A 21,019-nucleotide genomic window follows, 5' to 3' on the forward strand; every position below is an offset into this window, starting at 1 on the left:
ACTCATGGTTCAATGTCTTTCTTTTCACACCTTTAGGAAGCTCCTAAAGTGTGACCTCTTGAATCAATCTGTAAGATATTTTGTTCATAAAAAATGATGCAATGCAATATCTCTTCTCAATTTTATTTAGGTTGGGGAATGAACCCTAACTTACGTCTTAGATACTCAAAATAATACTTACTTAGTGCCTTTGTGAATATTTCATCTATCTATTCTTTTGTGTTCACATATTCCAATCTCACTTCTTTATCTTGTGCCATCCCTCTCAAGTAATGACAATTGATCTCAATATGTTTAATCTTTTTATACACTAGATGGTTCTTTGATATGTTATAGAACTTGTGTATAAATCATAATAGGTTCAATGATTTCATCCTTAATACCTTTCAATAATTGTTTGATCCACACAATATCAAGAACAATTTATTGCTACATCAACATACTTAGCTTCTATTGTGGATTGTGAGATATAATTCTACTTCTTGCTTGTCCATAAAATCAATCTCTTGCAGAGAAATTAAGTTGGTAATGTCCCCACTATTAGGGTTAGTTTGGAACAAGGAATACCTCCAAAATAATGGTTAGAATCACAAAAATAACAAATATAACTATATAATTCTACCCTCTAATTTTTTCTCAATGTTAAGGACGTCTCCAGATTGGACTTCCTATATCATAGCTACCTCATTGTCTTCCTAAGAGAACACCCCTTAAGATTCTTCTTGGATTGGAATCCTCTATCCAAGACCAATCACATATGCATATGTTTACAACATCAAAATGTTTTGGCATGTTGATAATTAGACATGGTGGACAATGGAGATCTTAATATCTCACATGCTCCATGCCTCAAGTCTCATTAATCTCCATGATGTTAACCCATTGAGCTAATACAATATTATCCACAAGTATGATTCATTAATGTAAATAAATTCATAAATTCATAAACCTTGTCCTTCTCCAATAGTTACAACCTTTCATAATACAAATTCTCTAAAGAGTCACAACACTTCATAATTATAATTATTTTGAAAAGTCACAACACTCCATAACTAAATTCCTTTGGAAAAGTCCAAATACTTTATAATTACAATATTTTTGAAGAGTCACAACTATTCATAATTATGACCATTTTGAAGGTTTACATCCTTTCAATATCATTGATACATTTTTAGAAAGACACTTGCTTATTTTCTTCGTATTTTTTTCCTCTTCCATTTTTCCTTTTTGAACTCCTAGCTTCTCCTCTTCTTTTTTCCTTCTCTCTAAAATAAACCCTTCTCCCTTTTATATCTTAATTTGAAGGAGTCATGCCTATTTGTTAAACATCTCTTGACTTTTCATTAGATTTAGCTATTTTATATTACTCTATGTTATATTATTTATTTACTTACTTATTTGTGTTTGTTATTATTTGTATTAAATTATATTTAGAAAGTTAACATTTTTTCTACAATATTGTCTCTAGTATTTTATTTTATTTCTTTATTTACTCATTGGAATTTTATTATTTTTCATTATTTGGAATATCATACTAAATATTATTTAATTGATTATATAGATTAAATAATAATAACTTCTTATTTTTATATTTTAGTATTAGTTTTAATATGATTTTATTATCATTATTTATTTTAAAAATATTGTATTATCTAATTATTATTAAAATTCTATCTTAAAATGAGGATATGACTAAATGCCTCCACTTGTACTCTTTCTATCATCAACATTTCTAGCCCAATCAACATCTATATACTCCTCCAATTCAAACTTATCATTTTTCTTGACCATAGTCCACAGTGTTCTATTCCTTTAAGATATCTCATGATTTTTTTCAGTACCATTGTATGATTTTCTCTAGGATTAGTAGAGAATCTAAAAATAATACCAACTACTAATACAATATCAGGTCTTCTATGTACAACATATTGTAGTTTTCCAACCATTGACTTGTATAGTGTTTGATTCACCTCACTAGAGTCATCATTCTTTGATAACTTATGTCTAGTCACTATAGGTGTTCCAAATGGTGTTGAGTCTTCCATTCCAAAAGTCTTCAATATCTCCTTCACATTCTTAGATTGTGTAATGTATTTCCACCTTACATTTGATAGACTTACAATCCGACAAAGAATTTGATCTGTCCAAACATTGACATCTCAAATTCCTTCTTCCTTTGATCAATAAAAGATTTATACATTGAATCTTTTCCTCCAAATTTGTTATCATCAACAAAAATTTCAGCTAGAATTATCTTACTTTCATATTCAATTTTCAAATATAGATTGCTATTGTCATTAGTGCTTGCCAAAAAAATCTTCACCAAATAATTATGTAACCTTTCATACCATGCTTTAGGGGATTACTTTAAACCATATAAAGCTTTGCGTAACCTACATACCATATTTGTCTTGATTGGATCTGTTGGCTCCTGAATTAATAGCTTTTCAAAAATCTAATGATAGGAACAAATACATCTAGGGGTTAGCTAATTCCCATGTTCAACATACCTATTCAGACATTGGTTCCAACTATAAGGTTGAACTCCTTCTTCTTCTTCTTCTTCTTCAAGCTTTGCAACAGGGTGAACCTGTAGATCATTCACATGGTACTTCTTCCAAAGCATACAATCTGAATATATACAAAGTAGATATACCTCTTATTTCTCTTATATGTATGCAATCACAAAAGCATATAGTAGAAAAATTGAAAAGCCTATTAAATCCACAAGTTGAGTGAGGGCATCCTTTCAACTCCTAAATAGAAAGACAAAAGGCTAATTGATTTAAGTTTGATATAAGCAAAATCCAAATATGCAACAACAAGAACATGTTGATCCTATAACTAATCAGTGCCTTATCTATTAAGAAATTTCACAAATTGCAAACATACATCCATGATATTAGTGACATATCCCATACTTAAATATATTAGATCTATCCTATCACTTTTTCAATTGGACATAAGTGTTCTTAAAAACCTCATACTCATGAAATATCTTTCTCATGAAACCTACAACCCTGTCAAGATAAGTAAGCATTTACTTGGCTCTTTGTTCTAGTAGTAAACCTACGAAGACATACAACTTTAAGGGGCTGAAAATGGGTTTAATATCTTTATTTCTAAACCAAAAAGCATTGGAGACAATAGAGATAGGAAATTAGAATCAGAATGAAATTAAGAAGTTTTTCATTCCTTGTATTCATTTCTTTGAAACAATACATTCAAGATGCATATAGATAACTCATAAAACTATTGAACATATTAATATGTACATAAAACTCCATTAAATGTTGTCCATACAAGATACATATACTAAGAATGGTGAAAATCTAGATAAGAGCTTTCTTATAAAACTTGGGAACCAACCTAGGTGGTATCACAACATGAAAACTTTCCAAAAGATTGGAACCAACCTCTTTAATTAGAGAAAAAGAGAAAGATATAGGGAAGGAAGAAGAATCTAGATCTAATCTAGAAATGACACATGTCCACTTGAATCTCCATCCCATGTTGCTACAAAGCCTCTCTTTTCTCTCTACAACTAAAATTTGAATGGAATCTCATCATTGTGTATAACAAACTTGAAATATCTCCACCAAATGATGATAAACCTTTACTCTGATAAAAAAATCGGATATGCATCTAGAATTTTGATGAATCCTTCACTAAGCTAACTTGGAGGTAAAAACACATTACTAACTTGGAGGTAAAAGCACATTACTAGTTGAAAACAAGCACCTCTGACAAAACCTAGAATATCTCACACATACTGCTTCTTGTGCAAAAATGAATGGTAAATCTAGAAATCTCATTCTATCATTCTGAGACCTTTCTGTTAGTATATGATAGTCATATACTGGGCTCAAGGGAATACCCAAGGCGACCAAAAGAAGTTCAAGTCCATGATTGGTTTTCAGGTCTGCATTTGTTTTGCAAATATTTAACTTTTCCATAAAGTTCAAAGCTTTATAACATATAATTTTTTATTTTAATGACCTTTTGCAAGTTTAGAAAGGAAAATACAATAAAAATATGGTTTATTAAAAAAAATTATTTTTTCCTTATCATCTCTCAATCTATGTCAAACCTATTTGACCTGGCTTGACATGTGGAAGCACTTGATTGGTTCAATTATGCTCTATCACCTTGATATGTTAGCCTATCTCACTACACCTCTTCCATGTTAGCATCGCGTGTCACTTTCCTATTGGCTTGTACTACCTCATCAACATCCCCCATATAGCTTTTCCACTTGGGCACCACATGGTGCTTCTTGATTGGTCCAATACCTAGTCACCAGCCTCTGACATAGTGCCACATATCAACATATAATTTATCATCACATTTTTGCATTTCATTACTAGTGAGCAATGTCATTTTGTGAATTTTTTATGACTATCGATCTCATGCCATGTGGCACGATCTAGAGTGTCTATTTGCACAGTGCTACATCATCACCTCCACCATGTGTTGCCTTGTCTCTTTCTCACTTTGGTTAACTTCCTTGCATCTTTATTTTGCAACATAGGGACAATTGTCAATCTTGCCAAATGTCATAATCCACTGCATTGATCTTGCATGTTGCCACTTCATCTCCTCAAAATTTATGCCAAAAAATGGAATGGCTACCACATGTCACTTCACCATTGGTTTGCTAGTTGGCACATGTCAACATTTGGTTGGTCATTCTTCCACCTCATTTTTTCAGTCTGCATGTTCAAATTTTTTCTCTAAGCACATTAAACTATCCTTTTATGGCCCCCCTGCAAGTGCATGGCTTGTCATAAAGCATGAATGCTTTAGACATTAAAAATTTGTTTGTTTTCATATAAAAAGGAAAATGTACCCCACTACATCTTGAATGTGGGACAAAAATTCCAAAATTCACATTCTAAAGTTTCCCCATGCATGCTCAATCTGTGCCACGAATTCAAACATCCCTCATTTACAACATTTTCTATGGAATCACCATCAAAATCCTTTTCATCTCTGCAATAAGTCAAATGTGGGAGACATCTGCAATAGTCTACCTTTGTTTAGGATGTGTTTTAAATAATGAATTACCTAGTAAAAAGCATTCGAGGTTTTGGGACTCTCAACTCTGTTCAAAATGATGATGTGTTGATGGATGAGACATCCATTCTGACAACAAAATCTTTATTGTTTATTTCATTTTGGATCTCTCTCTACTGAGCTTCTTGCCTTGCAAAAATAATGCAATATGTTTAATCTTTTTGTTCTAGTTAGTGCTTTGACCATCCACTCAAAGGTTGCAACTATACTTATTCTTCCAACTAGGCTTTCCCTCACAATAGTCTATGCACTTTCTCGATGCAAGAAGTTTCAATTTCACTCCATTTGATAATGTTGCTCACACATATTTTATGTGGTTGTTGAAAGGATCATTCTTTCACAAAAGATCTAGATTTTAATTTTTCATTTGTGATGTAAACCATGAATGAACCCCTAACATATGGAGGTTTCCATGAGTGTAAGTGTGTCATGTGTATGAATCCTTCATACTTTAGTGATTTTTTGCATCAAATCATTGATAATCTACCAATTTTTGCTTTCTAATATAGACGGTTATCTTTACACTGTTGGTGCTCTAACACTTTTTGAGGGGGAATATACTTTTCCTTAATATCATGAAAGGTGATGTAGGTGGACTTGGAGCCATGTTTGAGCCTTTAACGCCATTGAGTAGAGGATTCAAGGCTTCAATTATTTAATTGGATGTTGGCCCTTTGGATAAGATGCTCTAAGCATTCCATTCAACACTACAATCATCAAGGATTAATTAATGAATTTCCACACATTTCCCATGGATTAATTGCTTAAGGTTCATAGCTTATGTTGCAAGTCCACCACTATGTTGAAGAGGGGTGCCTCCATTTAGTGATTCAAAAATTTTAGTAAGAATTTTCCATCTTAAAAACCTAGGTTCTTAGTTCTCATTCAGATAATCATATGAGCTTGCATAGGAATGGTTGATAATTCCAACATTCTATCAAACAATTTGGGTTGTATGCCTTATTTACATTACACAATTACTATCATCAAGTATTAAGGAAACATTTACCTATAACTTGTGTTGCTTCACTAGTTATACACATAGCCAGTGATACCCTAATACTGCTTGCATCCTGAGATATTTGCACATTGATAATGTTTCTTCATAGAAACATGTTTAATAATATCATCTTCTTATTGTATAGGCTAGTACACTTATTTTGAAATATCTATATCTTTGGTTGGTTGTGCTTCATGTATACATATTTAAGCCACAATACTTTGAATCAATTTGTTGAATCTCATTGGATCCTTTTAAACATAGATTCCTCATAACCAATTGTAATGTGTGCTGGGTAAAAGGTATCCTTCTTGTGGTAGCTATGATGAACCCGCATTTTGAACTTTTGAACTTAAACTAGGAAACTGACAACTTCTGAATTGAACCTTGAAGTTGAACTTATACTTTCATCTACAGCTTTAAGACAATGGACTGATGAATTACCCATTTGAATTGGAATGAACATTGAACTCAAACCAAGTTTAAGTTTTTAGGGTTAGTTTAAATTTCCAACTTAAATATGAACTGGATCTTGAAGTTTGAACTATGAATTAATACTAGAATTTGATATCAAGCATTAATGTGCACCATAAAACCTATCATTTGTCTCTAAGAAAACCCCATGCATTTCTATTCAACTTTGATCTATGTGTCATCAATTCCATTCACATCTACTTGTTGGCCTATCTTATATGAAACATCATTATTTATTTGGTCAATTACCACTTGGAATTTGGTAGTGATGCTAATGATGCATACATTTGAATTCCATCCCACTAATAGAGGATTCATTAAATGTTATCATGCAAAAGAAGAATGATAGGTGCATATCCTAAAGAATTTTAATGATTAAAATCATTCAAACAACTTTAAGATCTCTTCAATATTCACGGACTCCTGTCAGCCTAAAGAAATTAGTTAGAACCAAAAGTGAGTCCAGCTAAAAAAAAAATTCAAATTGAAACACCTTATGTTTCAAACTAGACAATTAAATTCATTCCATTGATTGGAATTAGGTTTGATAACTAGTTGATCACTTAAAAGCTTATTTTAGCCCTTTCTTGCAAATTGTAATTTTTTGACAGAAAGGCTCTAAAACTAGCTTTAAAAATTATTCAAAACCAACAACCAGGCCCTAAGATTTGACACACCTATTCTCTTGTTCACATTCTTCTAGCCTTTCAGATTTTACCTCATGAAAACATCTAGGTCGAAAGATATTGATCGTCAAAGTTGCTCACTTGAAACTATTTGCAAACAAACATGTTAGAAAATAATAGTGTCTTTGGTTTTAGCTTTGGAAACATGTCAAATAAATACTTGGGGTCATGAAAAATGGGGAATTAGTTTATTTTCATGAGGAGAGTATAAATCTATGATTTGGGTTGATGGAAAATAACTGGGCGCATTTGATAGGTGTTCAAAGTTAGGTACTGGGATTTACAGAACTGGGAATAGTAGTAGAACTGTGATTTTATCAAATGAAATGGACCTGGGAAAGTGTGTGGAAAAAATTGTAAAGACTTGAAAATTTAAAAACTTGAAGTAGTTTTAGAGTAGAAAAAAGTGGTAAAATCTATTTGGTACCATATTTCATGGGTTAAGAATTATGACATCCCAAACAGGGCTATCAATCAATCTGCACTTTAAGACACTAGTAAAACATCAAAAATTGGATTTGGAATTACATTTTAAAACTAGTCAAATGAATTCTTCATAGGCAAAAATATGGAACATAGCATGTATCTGACTTCTAGAATGCAATGCAAAAAGAATTTTCTCATTTTGGTCAATTGGGACATAGTTATAATTGATAAAATAAGGCTTCCTAGAATTCAGAGAAATATGCATTAACATGACAATAGTAAACAACAAACTTTGAGGGATTAAAACCTAGTCAAAACATATCAAAATGAATTGAAATATGAAACATAAGTTCTCTGATATGCATACTAAACACTCCCAAAGTGGTGAATCATGAAACTTAACTAGGTGCAAGATATTCAAATTCAAACTAGGCTTCATGTCACTATTTTACACTTGGACAAGAATGTAGATTTAAGCAATGCTCAAATGAAACTTCATCGAATGAATTGGAATGGAAAATTTATCATTATGGGATGTATGCATATACTAGATGAAAAGTGTTAGAAACATAAAACAATTTGAAGGCCTCAAAGTGACAATTAGGTACATGTACATGAAAAGCTCTTATAGTGGCTCAATTTGACTTGGTTTTCAGAGTGGTACTCAAAATAAGGGCTTTAATTTTGACTCCAATAGTGGCTCTATCTAGGGATGTATGTCCCTTGTAGGCATGGCAAGGATTTAGATCTCAAGAAGAAGCATACCACTCAAAAACTTTCTCTAGAACAAGTTTATTGAAAGGAAGAAAAACTACTCCTAAGTTGTACGAATAATGGCCTCGGGCCACCAAATTTCATCAAAACTTCTTACCTCTATCATATAACTAATTTTGATTTCCATTTTCATGAGGTAAGATGAGAATATTACTTCCATCAGTCTCACCAATCAAATTAGCACTATGAATTAGCTTATTTGATAATTCCAATACTAAATCCTCACTTTCATAATGCATATAAAAACTAGAATAATTGTCTACAACTTGCTCATTATGAAAGTATGGATTAGTATGCTCCTGGATTTCAAAATCAGACTAAAATTTATTTGCACTAAATAAGTTATGCATGCTATCCAATGGAAACTCTAAGGATTTATACTCTTCTTGACTAAAGGAGAAATATATATCATGAATTTAAAACTCACCTTGTGTAACTAGATATGAAGGGGACATGAAATCTGATTACCTCTTGTTTGACATCTGATCAGATTTAAAATGTTTTGAAAATACTTCAAATTCTTTAAACAATGGATTAGTTACCAAGATATAATACTTATCATGAAAGTTCTTACAAACAACTTGTTGATTACTGCCATTGTATCTTTCCAAGAACTCATTGTAATGAACTTTGAATCTATCAAAATCATCATCACTTGACTCATCATCATAAAGGGGAAACTTAGGATTAGAATCACAACTTCTAACCTTTTCCATTTCATCATATGCAATATCAACACTAAATTTTCCCTTAGTAGTACTCTCTACATCAGATAAGTCATCATGTGTATTGACATTTGAACTATTGTCACATACACCTCCAAGACTTGACATATAGTATTCTAATTTTGTATCGCATTCGACATCAAAATTTCAAGAGAGGAATTTGTCTTGAGAATAAATATAACAAGGAAAAATTAGATCATCCTTAAAGACAAAAATCATGAGCCAATAGTTCTAAAATTTGATCATAATTTAGCAAGACTTCATCACAAGTCTGATCTTCTTAGCTTTGATCATAATATGGCTGAACCAAAATACTTACAAAAACATTAACATCAGTAGAACAATCTAAAAAATCAGAATCCTTATCACAACTTGTTTCCTCTTCATTGCAAAATACCTCATTACTAGGTACATCATCATAATCATTTTCATCACAAGAAGAGTCATCACTACTACTACTAGAGTTTTCTTCACTCTCACACAGACTATCACATGATTCTTTTTCAATCATGTATCCATGTTACTCATGCTGACTACAATTATCTAATTCACTAGATCTAGAATCCATCTCTTCATAATTACAAGATACATTATCAACATCTATGGATTCATCACATTCATTCTAACTTTCAACAAATTCACTGTCATCATTAGAAGATTCAACATCAACTCTATTGTTATAAAAATCACTTTCCATCTTCTTAATTTATTCTTCATCTTTTAAAACCTTTTGTAATCTCAAATGTGTGGGCCAATGAACTAAATCAGGCATAAAGACTTCTATGGAAACAATGGGTAATAAAGATTCCTTAGGTCTTAAAGAAAAATGCAGCTCCATATATGCTCATTTGAACTTCATATAAACTTGATCACTCTTAGACCTTGAATACTTCCTATCGTATTTCTTATGAAACTGAAAATTTGATTATGAAGCTCCTTTTTTATCTTTATAATGTCTTCAATCACACTTTCATGACTTGGTAAACTAACTTTAGATTTGAGATTTGTCTCCATTTTGAAACTAAAACTTCTAACTACCTCTTTCTTTAGTGCTAATAATCACTGAATAGAGGCAACCATTTCTTATCACTTGAATTTCATGGAAGGAAACTTGTGAAAAGAAAAATCCATTATAGTGTTGATGCTGCAACTTGATCTTTTGATTTGGCATGAGTGTAAACATGAACTTCTTCACAACATTTATTAAAACCATGTAGAGCTACAACCTCCTTGAAGAGGACAAGTAAATCACTAGTGTGATTCACCTATTAACAGTTTAAATTTTTAAAACAAAAGATGCATACAACACTAACATTCTCTAAATCAAGAACTTATAACTTCTTATCAAAGAACTACTAGCAAAAGCTTCAGATCTGCCCCCAGAAGCTGAAAGTCCTTTAAAATATCCAATATGAAATCAACTAGGAATTGGTGCAAAGATTCTAGAGTCACTACTCACACTTGTGAGAAAAGATTTGAAACATAATTTTTCACTTGACAAATCTGAACGAGATTTTCAATTTGTTGGAAAAACATGTAAATCATCAAGCCATTCTTGGAGATTTACAAAATTGGAAAAGAGATCAAACACATCTTATCATTCTTGACTTTGAACTTTTATAACAACACTTTGAAACATTACGCAACTGAATTGATTGATGATAAACTTACAGTGGTTGTAGCATACAATTTTAATTCAACCTTCAAAGTATAGATGTCCTGAATAAGGTAACCATTAGGAGACAAGAATGTTAAAAAAATAAATGGAAAACACATCACAACCTTGCTAATTCAAGAAATGTTTAGCTATTATATTGAATATCTTTCTAGATTCTCAAGATTTGTCAATTAGAGAGAATCAATACATCTCAATAGAGTTTTCATTTTGTTGGCTCCCAAAGTAACAACTTTTTAGTAACCCAATTATAGGAAGAAATACATCTAGGGGTAGCTAATTCCCATGTTCAACATACCTATTTAGACATTAGGGCAAACTTTAAGGCTTAACTCCTTCTTCAGGCTGTGTAAGACTTAGGTGGGTAAACCCATAGATTTGTTCATATGGTACCAATTCCAAAGCATACAATCTGAATCTATACAAAGAAGATAAAACTCTTATTTCTCCTATACTTATGTAATGAAAAAGGCATACAATAGAAAATTACCAAACCTATTAAATCCACAAGCCAAGTGAGGGCATCCTTTTAGCTCCTAAATAGAAAGGGAAAATTATAATTAATTTAAGTTTGATATCAATGAAATCCAAATATGCAATAGAAAGAACATGTTGATCCTCTAACTGGTCAGTGCCTTATCCATTGGGAAATTCCACAAACCACAAACATACATCCATGATATCAATGAAATATCCCATACATAAGGATATTAGATCTATCCTACCAGTTTTTGAATTAGACATAAGTGTTTATAAAAGCCTCATACTCATGAAATATCCTTCTCATGAAACCTGCAACTGATGGGGACACAACCTAAGCACATAATGGACACAACAAGAAAAGGGAAAACTTTATTAACTATGTAAATATGCTAATAAATTTAGTACAAAGAAAATAGAATTCAAAACATGCCCTAAGGGCTTACAATAGTATAAATCTGGAGATAATTTCTCTTTTTAGTACCTCCTCTCAAACTCCACTTCGAACTGCCTTTTACAATGCCAGAAATGTTCTTAAATAGACCCTAAAGGTTTAAGAATTAGGAATACATTCTAGAAAGTGCTAGTTGGAATCCATTGACCAAATAGAAGGCTCCAGAAGTCACATTAGAAGTCGGCACAAAATTAGAAGAATCTAGAAATGGTAACCGAACTTCTGAGAGGCATAACTTTTGAACCGTAGCTCCGATTGATGAACCGTTTACATTTTTGGAAAGATCCCAAAGTGCTCTATAGCACTATGGACTAGATTTTCTCATCCACAATTTTTTTCGCTATTTGAGGTCATTTAATGCCCCTAACTTGACTTTGAACCATTCTTAGGATGTCTCCAAAAATTGAAAAACTGTGATAACTTTCAAACCGTGGGGCCTTTTGACTTGATTCTTTTTATGGAATGCTTTAAATTACAATGAAAATCATCCAAAAAATTTACACCTTCTAGTACACCAAAATGATGGCTCAATTACATACTCCTATTTTTTTGGCATTTACACATATCCCAAGGTGATTAAAAACTCTAACCCAGAACACTGATAGTGGAACTGTGAGAGTTAGAACCTTTATTTGACCCAAATGGGTATCCAGAAATGAAAACACATGAAAAAAAAACTAAATCTAAGTACGTTTCTTTGGGTGACATAGGATTGCCCTTATACCTCTGGATGCTCCTACATCAGACACGCAGGGTAGATTGAAAAGTGACCCTGTCACTTTATGAATGGTAGAGGAAATTCCAAATGGGAAACCTCAGTTGCTAATATTCAAGTTGATTCCTCTATAAATCGTCCTTTCCACTTGACTAGATTCTCTTCATACTACCTATTTCTGTTACTCCTACCCACATGACTATCCAAAATCTCCTCTATCTCCTCATTCTTAGAAGTAGGAATTGGACATGGCTCTAACATCAACTCCTCATTTGCACCATCATCATGATACTTTGTTAAGTCTGCAGTGTTGAAAATAGGAGAAATGTGAATTCCATCTGGCAACTCTACTTCATATGCATTTCCTGAGTCATGTTTCTTCAAAATTTTGCAGGGGCCAAATTTCTTCATCTTCAGCTTGTTGTAAGTACCAACTGGAAATCTTTCTTTTCTTAAGTGTACCATGACTAGATCCCCTACTTGGAACTCCTTATTTCTTCTCCAATGATCAGCCCTAGCTTTATATTGTTGGTTCATCTTGGTAATGTGTGCCTAGACCTCCTCATGTAGATGCTTGATATGTTCACCAAATTCTTTAGCTTTAGCACTTGTCCTCTCCCCTTGATCTATCTTCCTCAATTTTGGTGCAGTCCTTGGGTTATCGCCATATACAATTTGGAATGGAGATCTACTAGTACTCCTATTTATAAAGTTATTGTAAGCAAACTTTGCTTGTGGTAAAATCAAATCCCACCCCTTGGGCTTATCCCCAACTAAACATCTTAGTAAATTGCCATAACTTCTATTTGCCACTTTAGTCTATCCATTAGTCTATGAGTGATGTGTAGAACTAAACTTCAAGTCTGTTCTCAACTTCTTCCATAATGTTCTCCAGAAATACCCCACAAATTTAGTATCTCTATCAAAAACTATACTCCTTGGGAGACCATGTAGTCTTACCACCTCTTTGAAAAAAAAGTCTGCAATATGGACATCATCATGAGTTTTGTGGCATGGAATGAAATGTGCCATTTTGGAGAACCTATCAACCACCATAAATACTAAGTCATTACCCCTTTGTGTCCTCGACAATCCAAGAACAAAATCCATACTTATGTCCTGCCATGGCTTTGAAGGAATAGGTAATGGCTGATATAGTCCAATATTGTGACTAAATCCCTTGGCCACTTGATAAACCTGGAAATTTTGTACAAACTTCTTCACATCCTGTGACATTTGAGACAAAAAACAATGTTCTTTGAGAATAGCAATGGTCTTCTCTCAACCAAAATGTCTTGCCATCCCTCCACTGTGTTTCTCCTTAATTAAATTTTCCCTCATGGAACTCCTTGGAATGCATAATTGACTTCCCTTAAACAACATACCATCCTGAATCAAATAGTCTAGCCACTTGGTTCTATCTACAACAACAGGATCTTTACAAGCTTTCCATGCTTCAACAAAATCGCGATCCTTAGGGTACAAATTCTTGAGTTCACCAAACCCAACTACTTCAACCTACATTACTGTAAGCAATAACTATCTCCTACTTAGTGCATCTGCAACCCTGTTAGATTTTCCACTTCTATGCTTCAACACAAATGTATAGCTCTGCAAGAACTCTACCCACTTCATATGCCTTTGATTCAGTTTACCTTGGCTATTTAGGTACTGTAATGGCTAATGATCAGTATACAAAACAAATTCCTTTGGCAATAAATAATGCCTCCATTTCTTTAAGGCTTGAACTATTGTATAGAACTCTTGATCATAAACATAATACTTCCTTTTCACATCATTCAATTTTTCACTAAAATATGCAATAGGGTTATCTTCTTGGCTTAATACAGCCCCAATAGCAATGCCACTAGCATCACAATCCACCTAGAACACCTTTCTAAAATCTAGAAGTGCCAACATAGGTTGTTCTGTCACCTTCTTCTTCAGCATTTCAAAAATTCTTGCAACTGCCGCAGTCCATTTGAACTGTTTTCTGTCCCCTCTTATTGTGTTAGTCAGGGATGCCCATATGCCACTGAAATTCTTAATGAACTTCCTATAAAAACTAGCTAGACCATGAAATGATCTTACCTTAGTAGAAGACCTTGGAGTAGGCCATCCAAGATGGCTTTTACCTTCTCTAGATCAATTTTGAGACCTTCAGGTGTTATAACAAACCCCAAGTAGACTAATTCCTTTTTAGCAAAGGTACACTTCTTCAGATTAATTAACAGTTTCTCTTCCCTCAACCTCTCAAGAACACTACAAATATGCAATAAATGTTCTTCCAAAGTCTTGTTAAAAATTAAAATATCATCTAAATAAACAATAGAAAATTTTCCCAAGAACTTCTTAAGTACCTCATTCATAAGCCGCATGAAGGTGCTCGAGGCGTCTGTCAATCCAATGGGCATGACTAACCACTCATAAAGATCCTTCTTTTTCTTGAAGGTAGTTTTCCACTCATCTCCTTCTTGTATCTGTATCTGATGATAGCCACTCTTGATATCTATCTTTGTGAAGTACTGAGCTCCACTCAAGCAATCCATAAGATCATCGATTCTTGGCAAAGGAAACTGATACTTGATGGTTATCCTATTTATAGCTCAAGAGTTTGTACACATCCTCCACTTTCCATCCTTGTTTGGTGCTAGTATTGCAGGTACTACACATGGACTTAGGCTCTCTCAAATCAAGCCCTTCCTCAATAGCTCTTGAACCTATCTATTTAGCTCCTCAGTTTCAGTAGGAGTCATCCTGTGAGTAGCCTTGTTAGGAAAACTTTCTCCTGGGATTAAATCTATCTGATGACTGATTTGCCTTATCGGTGGCAATCCTTCTGGAACATTATCAGAGATGATATCTCCACACTCCCCTAGTAAATCTGAAACTTTAAGTGGTATTTCACTACTACCTTCTTTATCTTTCCTAGGAATCAAAGCATAGCACATACGCTAATGTTTCATGCCATCTAAAAACTTCCTTCCACCAACAAGACAAATCCTAGCACTGCTACATACCTTTTGACCTTCCTTTTTCATGGGCTTCAGTTTGTGGCAAACTTCATCCTTTGTTAGAGAGTATGTGTTTGCATGACCATTATGTACTGCATGCCTATCAAACTGCCATGGTCTACCCAACAATAGATGGCAAAGATCCATTGGAATAACATCACAGAGAACTTCATCATGGTAACTCCCAATTTTGAACTTCACTAAACATTGTTCACTTACCAAGACCTTATGATCATCCTTCACCCAAGCAATCTGATAGGGCTATGGGTGTTTCTCTCTCTTGAGCTTCAGCTTAGAGACCATCTCCTCTGATACCAAGTTATTAGTGCTACCACCATCAATGATCACATCACAACATTTATCCTCACACTTGCACCTGGTATGGAATAAACTCCTCCTTTGTCCTAGTTCAATCTCACCACATGGTAGGACCCTTTCATTTACTAAAGTCTCTCCTCTTTTTGCATCCTCTGAATGTGATGATTGTGCATCCTCATCCACATGAGCAACCCTAGCTTGACCCTCAGCTCTCCTATCTGTCCTTCCTTGTCTTTGAGGGCATTCAAAGGTGTGAAGACCTTCTTCCTTGCAATGGAAACATGTACCATGGAAGCCTCCTCTTCCTTGTCCACATCCTCTACCTCTTCCTCTTTGATATCCAAAGTCTTGATCATTTGAGCAGTTGAAACCCTCGTTCCTTTGGTTCCTGCTAGTACCCACATCTTCATTTTTCTTTTGGGTTTCATTTCAGCCTCCAGATAATCTACCACTACCCCTTCCTTCTTGACCACACCCTCTTTTTCTCCCTTCAAACCTTTTATTTAGCTTCTCTTCAACTCGTAGGGAAAACTGGTATGCCTCTTCAACACTGGTCATTCTTACCAGACTTAATTCCTCTTGGATGCTAGGTCGCAACCCACTGATATAACGAGCAACCTTCTCCTTATTTGCTTCTGCATGCCCTGTTGTAATCAGAAGTCGGTAAAACTTGTCTGTATATTCCTAGACTAATTTACCTGCTTGCTTTAACCCATGCATCTTCTTAAACAAATTAGGCTCATAGTCAACAGGAATGAACTGCTTCTTTAGTTTGTCCACCATGCAGTCCCACCTTGTGATATTCTCCTTTCCTCTTCTATTTCTTTCCAATTGAACCTCTTGCCACTAGATTTTGGCATTGGCTTTTAATTTGGCCTTTGCAAACTTAACCCTATCTGGGTCCCTAATATCCTCATACTCAAAGTACTCCTCCAGTTCATTGATCTAGTCGATCAACTCATCTGGTTTTAGATTTCTTGAAAATACACCCACATCAATTGTATGTCTTTTCCTAAACTTAGTAATGGCCCTAAAAAGCCTCTCCACTGCCTGATTTAGAACTTCCCTATCAACTTCCCCTTCTAGTCCAATTTTTTCTTCTTCATTGTCGTCCTCACTTTTGTCACCTGCAGTAACATTTTTTCCTCTATAGAGCTCCTCCTGCAACACTTGTACCTATCTTTTAAGGGCTCTAACCTCCTTAGGATTAATAGCTTTGGCCCTTCCACCATGCTCTCTTCATGGAGGCATCTTCTTAATTCAACACCACAACCACACAGTCCTAGTGCAAAATGCCTCACAGTCGGTGCTCTGTCTACACACTCAAGAAAACCCACTCTGATACCACTTAATGGGGACATAACCCAAGCACAAAATGGAAACAATAGGAAAAGGGAAAACTTTATTAACTATGTAAATATGCTAATACATTTAGTATAGAGAAAATAGACTTCAAAACATGCCCTAAGGGCTTTCAATAGTATAAATCTAGAGATAATTTCTCTTTTTAGTACCTCCTCTCAAACTCCACTCCGAACTGCCTTTTACAATGCCAGAAATGTTCTTAAATAGACCTAAAAGGGTTAAGGATTAAGAATAAACTCTAGAAAGTGCTAGCTGGCATCCACTAACCAAATAGAAGGCTCTAGAAGTCGCATTAGAAGTTGGCACAAAATTAGAAAAATCCAGAAATGGTAACCAACCTTACAGGAGGCATAACTTTTGAACTGTAGCTCCTATTGACGAACCGTTTACATTTTTGGAAAGCTCTCGAAGTGATTTATAGCCCTATGGACCAGATTTTCTTGTCCCCCATTTTTTGTCCCTATTTGAGGTCATTTAATGCCCCTAACTAACTTTGAAGCATTCTTAGGATGTCTCTAGAAACCAAAAAATTGTGATAACTTTCAAACCGTGGGGCCTTTTGACCTGATTCTTTTTTTGGAATGCTCTAAATTAGAATGAAAATAATTTGACCAATTTAAACCTTATAGTTCACCAAAATGATGGCTCAATTACATACTCCAATTTTTTGACATTTATATGTATCCCAAGGTGATTAGAAACTCTAACCCAGAACACTAATAGTGGAACTGTGAGAGTTGTAACTTTTATTTGACCCAAATGGGTATCCAAAAATGAAAACACATCAAAAAAAAACTAAATCTAAGTACATTTTTTTGGGTGACACGGGATTGCCCTGATACCTCTGGATGCTCTTGCATCAGCAACCTTGTCAAGATAAGTAAGCATTTACTCAGCTCTTTATTCCAATAGAAAAACCTACCAAGAAATACAACTTTAAGGAGTTGAAAATAGGTTCAAGCTCTTTGTTTCTAAACCATTAAATATTTTATAAAATAGAGATAGGAGACAAGAGTTTGAATGAAACAAAGAATTTTTTTCTTCCCTTTATTTATTTCTTTGAAACAATACAACCAAGATGCTTGTGGATAACTCATAAAACTACTAAATAGATAAAAAAAATGTACATAAAACTCCATTAAATCTTGTCCATACAATAAAAATATACTGAGAATGGTGGAAACCCAACTTGAACTTGCTCAAAAAACTTTGGAACTAACCTAGGTGGTATCATAGCAATGGAAACTTTCCAAGAGACTGGAACCAACCTCTTTAATGAGAGAAAAAGAGAAAGATATAGAGAAGGAAGAAGAATGAGGATTTTATTTGGAAATGACACATGTCTACTTGAATCTCCATCCCATGCTACTACAAAGCCTCTCTCTTCTCTCTATAGTTGAAATTCGAATGGAATCTCATCATTGTGTATAACAAACTTGAAATATTTCCTCCGAATGATGAGAAACCCTTACTCTAATAAAAACATTAGATATGCATATTAAATGTTGGTAAATCCTTCACTAAACTAACTTGAAGATCAAAAGACATCACCAACTATATCTCCACCAACTTTGGTGCACACCCAATTCATCATTTTACTAGAAAATAAGTTTGAACCGCCATACCAAAATGTAGTTGAAAAAAAGCACCTTTGATAAATCCTAAAATATCTCACACATACTACTTCCTATGTAAAAATGGATGGAAAATATGGATAACTTATTTTAAGACCTTTTCATTGGTATATGATGCTCATATACTAGCCTCAAGGATGTGCTTAGGGTTACCAAAAGAAGTTCAGATCTATGACTAGTTCTCAAGTCTGTATTTGTTTTGGAAATATTTAAATTTTCCCTAAAATTAAAAAATTTATAATATGTCCTTTATGAATTTAATGACCCTTTACACATTCAGAAAGGAAAATACAATAAAAATATGGTTTATTGAAATTTTCAAATTTTCCTTATCATCTCTAAATCTGGGTCAAACCTATTTGATGGGGCTTGACATGTGGCAGTACCTAATTGGTTCATTTTTGTAGTATCACCTTGACATGTCAGCCTATCTCAGTGCCCCTCTACCATGTCATCACCACATGTCACTTTCTTATTTGTCTATATTGCCTCATCAACATCCTCTAGACAACTCTACCATTGGGATACCAAATAGCGCTTCTTGATTGGTCCACTGCCTACTCACTAACCTCTGGTGCAGTGGCATATGTCAACATCTGATTTGGCATCACATTTTCACATTTCTTAATGAATTAGAACTTTATTTTGTAAATTTTTGACGACCGTCAATCTCATTCCACATGACATGATCCAGAGCATGCATTTATTTGGCACTATATCATTGCCTCTGCCACTTGTTGTCTTGTCACTTTTTCACTTTGATTAACTTCCTTGCATCTTTATTTTGCAACATAGTAATAAACGTTGAACTCACCATGTGTTTCAATCTGGTACATTGATCTTGCATGTCACCATGTCATCTCCTCAAACTTTTCCTCAGGCTCTGAAATGGCTTCCACATGTCACTTCACCACTAGTCTATCATTTACCACATGTTGATGTTTGTTGGTCATTCTACTACCTTATTTTCTTGGTTTTCTTGTTCAAAATTATTTTCTCAGCACATTAACATTTCCTTTTGTAGACCCCCCATAAGTGCATGGCTTTTCATACATCACGAATGATTCAGACATTAACCATTAGTTTTTTTCATATAAAAAGGAAAATGTACTCCACTACATCTTGAATGTGGGACAAAACTTCCAAAATATTTCTTTTCTTGCGAATAAAAAAAGAAGAATAAAAATTGACATTCTAAAGTTTACCCATGCATGCCTAATCTATTCTACGAATTCAAACATCCCTAATTTATTATGTTCACTATGAAATTGCCATCAAAATCCTTTCTGTCTATACAATATTAAAATGTGGGAGATATCTGCAATAGTCTACCATTGTTTAGGATGTTTTTTAAACAATGAATTGCTTGGGAAAAAGCATTCGATGTTTTGGGGCTCTAACCTCTATTAAAAATGATGATGTGTTGATGAATGAGACATCCATTTTGACAACAAAATATTTTTTGTTTATTTCATTCTGGATCTCTCTCTACCAAGCTTCTTTCCTTGCAAAAAAAACACAATTTATTTTGTCTTTTTGTTCTAGTTAGTGCTCTTACCAATATTTCAAAGGCTGCAAGAATACTTATTCCTCCAACTAGACTTCCCCTCACAATATTTTTTGCACTTTCTTGATGCAAGAAGTTTACATTTCACTGCATTTGATAATGTTACTTGCATTTTTTATGTGGTTGTTGAGAGGATCATTCTTTCTCTCAAGATTTGGATTTTAATTTTTGAAATGTGATGTGAACCATGAATGAACCCCTAGCATATGGAGGTTTCCGTGAGTGTAAATGTGTGGCATGTATGAATCCTTCATACTTTAGTGATTGTCTACATCAAACCATTGATAATATGCCAATTTATGCTTTCCAATATAGATGGTGATATTTAAACTATTGGTGCCCAAGAAATTTTTTAGGGGGAAAATATTTTTCCTTAATATCATGAAAGTTCATGCCCGTGGACTTTGATCCATGTTTGAGCCTTTGACATCACTGAGTAAAGGATTCAAGGCTTGAATTGTTTAATTGGATGTTGGGCCTTTGGATCTGCTTCTCTAAGCATTCCATTCAACACTATAATCATAAAGGATTAATTGATGAATGTCCACACATTTCCCATGACTTAATTACTTAAGATTCATAACTTACATTGCAAGTCTACCACCATGTTGAAGAGAGGTCTCTCCATTGAGTGAT

This window comes from Cupressus sempervirens, chromosome 11 (genome assembly GCF_028749045.1).
Source record: "Cupressus sempervirens isolate cs-2001-9-10 chromosome 11, ASM2874904v1, whole genome shotgun sequence".
Lineage (NCBI taxonomy): Eukaryota > Viridiplantae > Streptophyta > Pinopsida > Cupressales > Cupressaceae > Cupressus > Cupressus sempervirens.